At 41.5% G+C, this 10,961-nt stretch overlaps 1 long non-coding RNA gene across 1 annotated transcript; it reads left to right on the top strand.

Annotated features, from left to right (window-relative positions):
* The first annotated feature begins 353 nt into the window (after positions 1–353).
* LOC144584330 (uncharacterized) lies at positions 354–10,080 on the top strand. Its single transcript, XR_013538513.1, has 2 exons — positions 354–4,367; positions 5,077–10,080. It is a non-coding gene; the product is annotated as an uncharacterized LOC144584330 (long non-coding RNA).
* Positions 10,081–10,961: the final 881 nt, after the last annotated feature.

The raw sequence follows: 10,961 nt of genomic DNA, 5'->3' as shown, positions 1-10,961 counted from the left end.
CTCCGTTTTTCTATGATTCAAATTCAAAATACAAACCATATTGGCTGAAATCCAGTAATAAGTCACAATCAAAAAAGTGGGGATTTGGTGAATCCACTCCTGTATAACTTCCATTGATCCAATGGGCCTACTCTAGTTGCACGTTACTATTGGATTTCAGCCATTACATTAAAATAAAGAGTAGATATCATCTTCTCCGTTTCTGAACAGAGCCCCATGGAAATCCTGTCCCCATGCTTATATTCGTGCATCTGCCCTTCTGCTGTGTGATGATGAAAGAACAATGTAGGCAGGCACAGGTTATGGGCCACAACCACTTCTAAACTGTGCTTTGCAATTATCTGTACTGGTGGTTCTGGCATCATCTACCAGTGAAAATTGACTCTACACAATAGCTAATTTCTAAGGCTGCAAACTCCCTGTTGGAAATGACGTTGCACTACGATCAATGAGCAACGTCTTGCTTCCCAATCAGTGTGATTAGAACTGGGCTAGAAACAATCACAGAGTGTAAAAACAGTTCTTAGACTAGTGTTGTAGTGCTTCCCCCCTCTTATGTATCTATAAACCTAGATCAAATGTACAAGACCCGTTTGGAATTCCCACAGGTCTCTGTAGTATTACAGAACTTTTGAAATGTGATTGCTTCCCATAAAATACCGTATTTATCGGTTCTCTGGGCCAGATTTCATAACAATATGATGGTTGTTGATAGTCCATCTGAAGCAAGTGGGTGGTCTCAATGTGGCCGGTAGCAGCCTATTGTCTACATCATGAAAACACCATCACTACTGACAGTAATCGGCATCCTTGTTTGCAATCTTATTAGAGGGATCAAGGCATGAATGAATACAGAGAAAGAACTGCCCTTTCAGGTCTAGGGGTGGCCTCTCCAGAATAGAGCTCAGGGCAAAGCTCACAGAGAGGGCAGCGTGGGCAAACGTAAACTTTCAAGCCATACCTGTTTACTTTCCCATTTCCAAGAATGCTAATATTTCTTCTCAAATGTGGAAAAAATCAATAAAAAATAAAACATATAATGGGCTTTTAAAAAGAGGATATTAAAAAGCATAATTACCTTAAATGCACGTTTCTCATTGGGTCATGGCTCTTTATTTAACTTAGGGGTTTAGTGATTCCTAAAGGAAATGATTATGTCTCTTTGTTCTTAAACAAATAAGTTTTGTGTTCTCTATCCTCAGCAGTAGCTGATAATATGATAGGTACAGCTCTAAGGAATAATTATACTAAATGGCCGTATATACCTCAAAAGACAGAATCCTATCTATTATGCAGAATTCCCCACAGAAATCTTAGAAATCTCATATGCGGTGATTGCTAGTTAGCATTAGAAAGACTTTTGTGAGAGGAATTCAGGAAAGAAGGAAGAACTATTTGCATTAGGAAACAGGCAACATAGGCTAGCTGATAAGTACATCGTGAAGAAATGCAATTAATATAGTTGTGTCTGTTAATTAGTGCTCGCCAACTGCCAAAAGAAGATACCTGTTAGGAGACAAAACTTGTTTTCCTGATTAAGAGTAGGACCCCTCTTGTCAAACTAAGGTGGACCTACTTTTGATGTAATTAAAGCTGGCAGAGGAAAGACGGCTGAAAACTTGTGGCATTCTGACATGTATTTGCATATTCATATATGAGATAGATTGATATTTGGCAATTAAAATGGACCAACGAGAATTAAACCTAATTAGTAAACATGTGTTCTTTATTAACTTTTGAGTCACACTTCTATTATGTCCCACAATGACTGAACAGACAGACCCTTTAAAGAAGGAGAGGAGCAGGAGGAGGAGCAGAATATGGTGGTTGTGGTGGCAGTTTTTTGGAGTCAGTTCTCAAACATAGCCTCATTAACTTTTTTTTAAAAAATCCTAGAGAGAAATGACAAGGTGGTACCACAGGGTCTTGTCCTGGGCCAGGTGTTGTTTAGCTTCTTTACAAATGTTTTGAATGAGGGTGCAGAGCAGATGATGATGAACTGGAGGTAATTATTATTTAAGAAAAAAGGATCTGGATTCAAAATGACCTTAAAAGATTGACAACTGGGCCAAAACAAAATTGATTCTTTTTCCATGTCTTAAATATGTTCCTCATCTGAAATCTCCTTATACACCCATCCCAATTTCTTGAGGTGTCTCCCAATTTTCATTCTAATAGGATTTATTTGGGATTGTTCCTTCAATACTGTATTTCATCTTTAAGGAACTCCCGCTCTTCATATACTCCCTTCTCTTTCATTATTTATAACAATGTGGACTTACCTTAAAGCCCAGAGTATATATATATTGACCTTCCCTTAGCTTTCCCTTTCTAAGTATAGCAAATCCAAAAGGGAGAAAGAATTTATTGGACCATACATTTTTGGCTGATTTGGACTTTCAAAAGATATTAGAGTAGTTGACATCTCCCATTAATGCTATATGCCTTCTCTTTGAATGTTTGGCAATCTGATCTAGGAGGAAATCATCCAAATCTTCAGAATGACTAGGAGGTCTGTAGCACACCTACACAGTGATGTCATGATTTTGTTTCTCTAATTTTTAACCCAAGAATTCTACTTCAGCATTCTCTGCTCCAACTCATGGATCTCTGCAGGTATACATGTGCTTTATATACCATCCTTCTATTCCTATTAAGTCTATTTATTTTGAATAAACGGTACTCTCAGTCACTACATTCTAGTCACAGTTCTCATTCCACCATATTCACATAATGCCTTTTATATTATATTCGCTTCCTTGCATCAACAGTTCAAAATCACCATATTTGGATCCCATGCTCTGCTAATTGGGAAGCAGATATCTGAAATTCGGAATACACACTGGTTTCAAAGAAAAGTGTCCAAATGGGGAGGAACAGAGGTATTTGTACATTTCCAGATCAACTAACTACTGGGTGGTTCAAAAAGCCCCCAACCACTCTTAAGTAAATTTGCATAGCCCTATTAATCATCAAAGTTTGCTCCAGTTTTAGGTGAATTAGAGGCACCTGCTCACTCACTATTCTGTCTTGTCTGCTTGCTACCAGCTTCCCTGTTGGCCATTCACCCTCCAGTGAGGTCTGTACTTCTGACCTGTTAGCACTGGAGCAACCACTGACTTCTCCATGGATAGAAACATGGCAAGAATTTACCAGCCAATTACTGCTGTGCTTCCACCCAAGGAAAAACTCCTCAGGTGCCATCATCTGCTGTTGCTGCTTACTGTGGGGAAGGAAAGAAGGTCCGTGGCTTTACAGTAACTCTTTGCATTCTTCTTTGTACTCCCTTTACTCCTGTAACCAGGTTTCAATATTACTCTGTCCTTTTCTTCTTCTTCTAGTTAGCTTGATTAAGGAGAAAGAGGCAGGACTTTGCTCCCTGGTGGCAGAGATTTGAATTAGATGACTAGTTCTGGTTCCTTTGCCTATTTTCCCACCTGTCAACCCGCCTGACTACAGACCCTTACAGATCCTGCACTTGCTGTTGGCTTTCAACCCAAGCTTTGGCCATGAGGTTACTGTTTTGGAGGAGTCAAGTAAGCTAGAAGGCACTGTGCAGCTCTCCTCTGGTTTTTTTTCTCCTTTATTCTTCATAAAAGAACATATGCAAAAAGTGGAGGCAAAAGAGTGGAAGGTTACAAGCAGAAAGCCATGGAAAGCCTCCATCATATTCAGTGTATGAGACAGGACAATGCCATGATAAGACCCTCATCAGAAAGTGCTTTGGCTGGAGGGAAATTTACCTGGAAGGAGTGTAAGGCAGAGACATTGTTTCATTGGTTGCCCTTCTGCCTGTTTGTACATTGGGCATGTCTGTTCCCCCATATCCCCCCTGCATCTAATGAAGTGGACTGCAATCCTTGCTAGTTCTTGTTAGTTCTTCAGGTGCTGCACAATTCTCAGTTGTTCAGGTACAGACATACAATCATAATTGAACTTTATATATAATGTACAGACCAATGAAGGGGCAGAAGAGCTGTAAATGAGTCAGGGATCCAGGATTGGATCCAGATCACCATTTCCATGAATTTATGGGTTCTTTCCATCCACAGAAGGCATTGAGATTCACTGGAAACTCCTTGCTAGAGAAAGAAAGTACAGAATGGATCTTTGCAGACTCCGCATTTCTTTTGCATCTCTCTGTGTGACCTCTTTCATTACTCCAGAAGGAACCCCAGCTCTCTAGAACAGCTTTGCAGAAGGCACATGGGACTGGAGAGAGAAAGAGGACTCACAAGGATAGCTTCTCTTATCCTATTGCTTCAGTACATATGGAACTCTGCTAAATACTGGGTTGGATTCAATCCACAGAGACAAAAGGAGTAGAAGCTCTAAGCCCTTTTCCTGAAGAGGAGCTGAGGCAGGAGGTGAGTTCTGTTTGGAGGACATTTTATTTGGTGAATTATTTTCTTCTAGTCTGACCTTTGTTCTCCCTGATGGCATGGTCTGAGGGGGCGGGGTTTTGGCTTTAAATGCATGCAAGCAGAAGCTCTAAGCCCTTTTGCTGAAGAGGGGCTGAGGCAGGAGGTGAGCTATGTTTGGGAGGACATTTTATTTGGTAAGGTATGGAAGGGAAGACACAAAGTACCCACAGTTGAGAACCACTGTAATCTAGAAGGACTGCGCCCAATTTTAAGTCATAGAAATAATACTGAAAATGTATAGTGGTCAGTGGACTGCATCAGATCCACACTGTTCTACCTTTTCTTTCAGTCTACTGTATCATCTTTGGAATTGGTTGTTTTTTATCTGAAAGCATTTGCAACCATTAGGGAATGTTTTTGAAAATGTTCATGGACAGAGGTGAGAAAATAGACTATCTTTCTGGCCTTGGAAAAAGTGAAATGGCAATAGGTCCATAAGGTAAAGGTAAAGGTTCTCCGTGACATTTAGTCCAGTCGTGTCCGACTCTAGGGCATGGTGCTCATCCCCATCTCCAAGCCATAGAGCCAGCGTTTGTCCATAGACAGTTTCTGTGGTCACATGGCCAGCGCAACTAAACACAGAACACTGTTACCTTCCCGCCATGGTGGTACCTATTTATCTAATCATATTTATATGCTTTCAAACTGTTAGGTTGGCAGGAGCTGGGACAAGTGACAGGAGTTCACTCCGTCGCGTGGATTCGCTCTTACGACTGTTGGTCTTCTGACCTTGCAGCACAGAGGCTTCTGCAGTTTAACCCGCAGCACCACCACGTACCACAATAGGTCCATACTCAAATGTAATTTTATATATGCAACTGATCATGAACCTACATCTTCAGGTAAATAACATTTTTTTCAGCAGGGAAGGTGAAATTGTCTCATTGACTATTATCTCTTTATCTGCCTGTCTCTGTTTGCCTAATATATCTGCTAATCTTCAAGTTAATGTGAGAAAGAAATCAGATTCATAGAATCCATTTGGAAAATGAAAAGATACCAACTTTCCTCTTACATACAGGAACTTATTTTAACAAACTTCAATGAGAAAGAGGGCAGTACACTTAATCACCTTCAATCAATGTCAACCACATTACTAGTTAATGGGAGTTTATACTGCATAATATTATTTTCTTTGTGTGAACCATTTTCTGACATGTTACATTTAGTTAAATGACTTATCACAGTATTTTTCACAAGTAGGGGAAAAAAGAAAGAAAATACATCAGTATATATGCTTAAATTAAGAGTAAGACCCACTGAATTCAGTGCATTTGAGTGGATACGTGTAGGATTACAGTACAACTGAGCATACACAAATTATGAAAGAAAACCAGTTCTTTAACATGACTGTGCTAAAAATTTACTCTGGAAAAACAAATCTATCTCTTAACAAAAATTGGGGGAGATATACTCAGCAACACTGCCTAAGTAGTTCAATGAGTTAGGTTTCTGACTATGAGTCCAGTGGTCTGGGATTCAGTTCACCACTGTGCCTCCCAGGATTACAACCAGCCTATGAAGTCTTGGACAGGCAGTGTAGTCTTAGAGCACCCCCATAAGAAGGGAATGGTAAACTTCTTTTGGAACGTGTCCTCACAAATCTGAATAAATTTGACAGTGTCGGCATCATGTTCAGCACTCTGGATCTTTATTTCCGTTGCTCTGAAGGTATTTAAAACCACAAGTGACCCACATGTCCATCTATGGACCTTGGATAGCTCAAACCACTCCTGCGCCCTGCCCATTCCAAACATTTATTTCTGTTTAAAAGGCTTTTAAAAAAAAACTAAAAAGGCCTCATCACAACCTCTAGCACCCTTTTTTAAAAAATGCAACCATAGAAGGCAGAGCCCTCAAAACATGGCAAGATTGCCTCCCAGACCTAGAGAACTACTTCCTGCAGTACAACTTTGCATAATTGGGGCTTGTTGTTTGGGAATAGGGTGATGAGGACTCCCAGTGTGATGGGGGCCACATTTGTGCCCATGGGGCACATGCCACCCCAAGCAATAATTCTCCCATTCCTATTTCAAACATAGTGTAACACATATAACTTTTTTCAAGGCTATAGCCCATAGTATCTGTTCTGACATGTTTTTCTCTCTGAAGCAGTAATCACAGCCTGGGGCCAACAGGTTTATGGAACTGGCGGAACTGTCTTTCTCAATGGAACTGCTGGACTCGTAGAACATGTCAAAAAGCATTGGTTCCTCTCTAAGTAAGGATACAGGAGTATGAGTAGCCATTACAATTATATCATGGGAGGAGTGCTGGTTGCCCTAAAAACACTGTCTTCCAACTCAAACGCCCTGATGGCAGATTCCCTGGGCTGAAGGTGCTGTGGCTAAATGCCAGGTCATGAAAGGTAAGACAGCTAACATGCAGGATTTGAACATGCTGACTTGGCTTGCATTACAGAAACCTGTTTTTTTTAAAAAAGCTGTGGGAATTAGTTTTTCTCCGCTTTGTCCATTTGGATTCTCTGTACAGCAGCAGGTCAGATTGTGGGGGCTGGGGGGTTGGAGAGATGTTGCAATAGTCTATCAAAATTCTATCACTCTCAATAGGTGCCCTGTCCCACAGACTGTGGGTGCCCGGGGCAGATTAGGGACAGACACAGATTTGGTTGTCTTGGTGAATCTCTCTCTCTCTCTCTCTCTCTCTCTCTCTCTCTCTCTCTCTCTCTCTCTCTCTCTGTGTGTGTGTGTGTGTGTGTGTGTGTGTGTGTGTGTGTGTGTGTGTCCATGTTGGTTCTGCTGGACCTCTCACCAGCTTTCAGTACCATCAACCATGGTATCCTTCTGGGCTACCTTTCTGGGATTGGTCCTGGAGGTACTGTTTTACAGTGGTTCAATCCTTCCTGGATGACTAACTCAGAAGGTGGTGCTTTGGGGAACCATAGTCAACACTCTGGCCATTGGTTTGTATTGTTCCTCAAGGCTCAGTCCCATCTCCAATGTTGTCTGACATCTACACAAAACATTTGGAAGAGGTTGTTTGGAGTTTTTTGGGTTCGTTGCCATCAGTATGTTGATGATACCCAACTCTGTCTCTTCTTCCCATCTGATTCCAAGGAAGCTGTTCTGGGCCTAGACCAGTGTCTATTGTCAGAATTGGACTGGATGAGGTCTAACAAGCTAAAACTTAATCCAGACAAGACAGAGGTGCACCTGGTCAGTCAAACACATATCAGGGAATAGGGATTCAGTCTGCACTGGATGGGGTTACCCTCCCCCAAAAAAGTCAGGTCCACAGCTTGGTCATACTCCTGGACTCAACCCTGAGTTTGTATGTACAGTTTTCAGTGGTAGCCAGAAGTACTTTTGCACAATTAAAGCTGATGTATCACTTGTGCCTATTTCTTGAGATGTCTGATCTGGCCATGATGACACATGCCTTAGTTACACCCCATTTGGATAACTGCAACATGTTATAGGGCTGCCTTTGAAACTCCAGTTGGTTCAAAATGCTGTAGCCAGACTGTTGATTTGTGCTGGTTACAGGGAGCATGCAGCTCCCTTATTACAACAGCTTCAATTACTGTCAGTCTGTTTCAAGGCCCAGTTCAAACTGCTGGTCATTACCTACAAAGCTTGGGTCCAGGCTATTCGAAGCATCGTATCAGCCCAAATGCACCTATTCAGATTTAAGATCTTCCAGGGAGGCCCTTCTCTTAGTACCAACATGTTCCCAAGGTTGTTTGGTGAGGACATGAGAAAGGGCCTTCTCAGTGGCTGCACCCAGGCTTTGGAATGCACTGCCCGAAGAAGCCAGGTTAGCCCCCTTCCTCTTGTCCTTCTGTCATCAGGCAAAGACCTTCCTCATTAGGCAGGTGTGCAAACAGTAAGCCCTTGATTAAACTACTTTTCTGCTTCAACGTGATGCTTTCTTCACAACTGCAACACCAGTCCCACTGCCGCCACCAGTTTCTGTGTGATCATTTCTTTGGAAGTATGATGGCACATCCATGAGAAAATGACTATAAGAAAATGTGTGCATAGATCGACACATCGATCGATCGATAGATAGATACTGTAGAAACCTTTTCCCTTGTAAGTGAAGGAAAAGGGCACCCAGGCAAATACATAGCCTGCTTCAGAGAATGCCAGGTACCAGAGAGTTAAAACACTTGCTCATTGGCTTTCTCAGCTCCTATTTTAATTTGCACACACACACACACACACACACTCTCTCTTTCTCTCTCTCTTCTAGACAGCTCTGTGAAGACAGCCGGGTTCGCTGCCTCACCATACTAATGAGTCTCATCCATCTGCCTCTGTCATTGCCAGCCTCTCCTTTCTGCTGAAAGTCAGAGATGAACGCTCAGGACAGGTCCTCTCTAGGCTGCAGTACTTAATCATTTCTAAACACGCTAGATGGCCTCAGGCAGTGAAGGCAACAGGCATTTAACCCAGGCTTGGCAGCTATGGCTTCTGCACATTCTGGCTGTAAACCTTGATAATGAAAAGTAGCTGCACTTTTACTCTCCACTTAACCAGATGCTCTTTGCTTCTTGGGGCAAGAGGTTAAATAGATATAAGAAGCCATGCTAGTTCCGATGCCTTTTTTCTGAAGTACTTGTATGAGCATGGAACAGAACACGCTGCTCTTTGGAGCTTCATCCCTTGGGACCTCATATTTAGGCATCTGTCCACTAACTACTGCAATACATAACCTTCTCACCCAAAGCATCCCTGCTTCAGCTTTAAAGCAATGATAAATACAGTGCAAGCCATATTTCTTCAACATAATAGTTTGGTGATCTGTTTTCATGCTAAAAGAGGACAGAAGGAGCTTTATTAGTGCTATTAACAATAACACATATATAACAATGAAGATAAAACTTTTTTTTCCTTTGTGGTTTGAACCTCTGATTTATTTTTCCACTCCATCTACCCCTCCATATGTCTACAGAATCTGCCTTTTTCCCAGAGCTCATGTTGGTATAAAGCAATTGTCTGGGATGTGTAAGAATTAAGTATCCCATCATTCAGACTAGACATGCAATTAGACGAGTTCCACTAATTTCCACTGCTGAGACCCTGTCACTTTAATTTATCCTTACTTTCCAGCATTTAGGTCTTCTCTGGTTTGAGGCCAAGAGGTTTTTATATACTTTCAGGCAATGTCAGTACCGTAAAGGCTGAAGCCACAGGGGAGGGATATGGCTGTGGATGGGGGCAATTCTTACAGCAGGGGTTACCGTATGAATTGGCTGGATGCGATAAAAATAGCACAAAAATACATGCCATTAAAAAAACTGGACCTGAATCCAGTACAGAGGTATGTGTACTTATGCCCATAGATTTATCTGCGTGCCATACTGTGGGTCTAATATGACTGCTACAAAGAAAAAAAGTGAAAAAGGAAAAGTTTATTGGATTGTAAAGATGTATTTCCTTTGGCTCCGTTGTTGAAAGAAATGTGGAAGAAGAAGAAGAAGAAGAAGAAGAAGAAGAAGAAGAAGAAGAAGAAGAAGAAGAAGAAGAAGAAGAAGAAGAAGAAGAAGAAGAACAACAACAACAACAACAACAACAACAACAACAACAACAACAATAATAATAATAATAATAATAATAATAATAATAATAATAATAATAATAATAATAATAATAATAATAATAATAATAATAATAATAATAATAATAATAATAATAATAATAATAAAAAATGTGCTGTCAAGTCAGTCCCAATGTTTGTGACACTTGTCAGGGTTTCCTGAGTATAAAGAACTCCCATGTGGTTTATCAGACCCTTATTCTGTGGGTACTCTGGGACCATGTAGTGTGCCATAGGCCACATAGTGTAGCTCTGCACCTGCAAAGAACAATGTCTTGTTTTTAGGGGATGTGGTGGCGCTGTGGGTTAAACCGCAGAAGCCTCTGTGCTGTAAGGTCTGTAGATTTTCAGCTGTAAGATCGAATCCACGTGACGGAGTGAGCGCCCGTCACTTGTCCCAGCTCCCACCAACCTAGAGGTTAGAAAGCATGCAAATGCGAGTAGATAAATAGGAACCACTTCGGTGGGAAGGTAACGACGTTCCGTGTCTAAGTCGCACTGGCCATGTGACCACGGAAGATTGTCTTTGGATAAACGCTGGCTCTATGGCTTGGAAACGGGGATGTGCACCACCCCCTAGAGTCGAACATAACTGGACAAAAACTGTCAAGGGGAACCTTTACCTTTTGTCTTGTTTTCACTTTCCTTTGTCTTTAAAGAGTTACATTTCATGTACATGGTTATCACCAGCAACTTCATGAGACAAGGAACAAACACAAGATAGGACAAGAAGAGGAATTTTACCATCAAGATGTTGTCACAATTAGATATGGGCATAAACCACTCATTTGATGGTTCATATTGTTTGTTTTGTCCATTGGTCCAACAGCTGTTCTGTGGTTCTGAGCGCTGCCTTCTCTAGCAGGCATCCACTCAGAGGCAGCATGCCAGCTTCCCTGCCCCACTTCCTCCATATGCTGCCTGCTGGAGGAGGCAGGACTCAGAACCACTGACCACCTGTTGGATCAACTGACA

This window comes from Pogona vitticeps, chromosome 1 (genome assembly GCF_051106095.1).
Source record: "Pogona vitticeps strain Pit_001003342236 chromosome 1, PviZW2.1, whole genome shotgun sequence".
Lineage (NCBI taxonomy): Eukaryota > Metazoa > Chordata > Lepidosauria > Squamata > Agamidae > Pogona > Pogona vitticeps.
Note: the sequence above shows the minus strand (reverse complement) of the source record. Positions and strands in the feature narration are given on the sequence as shown.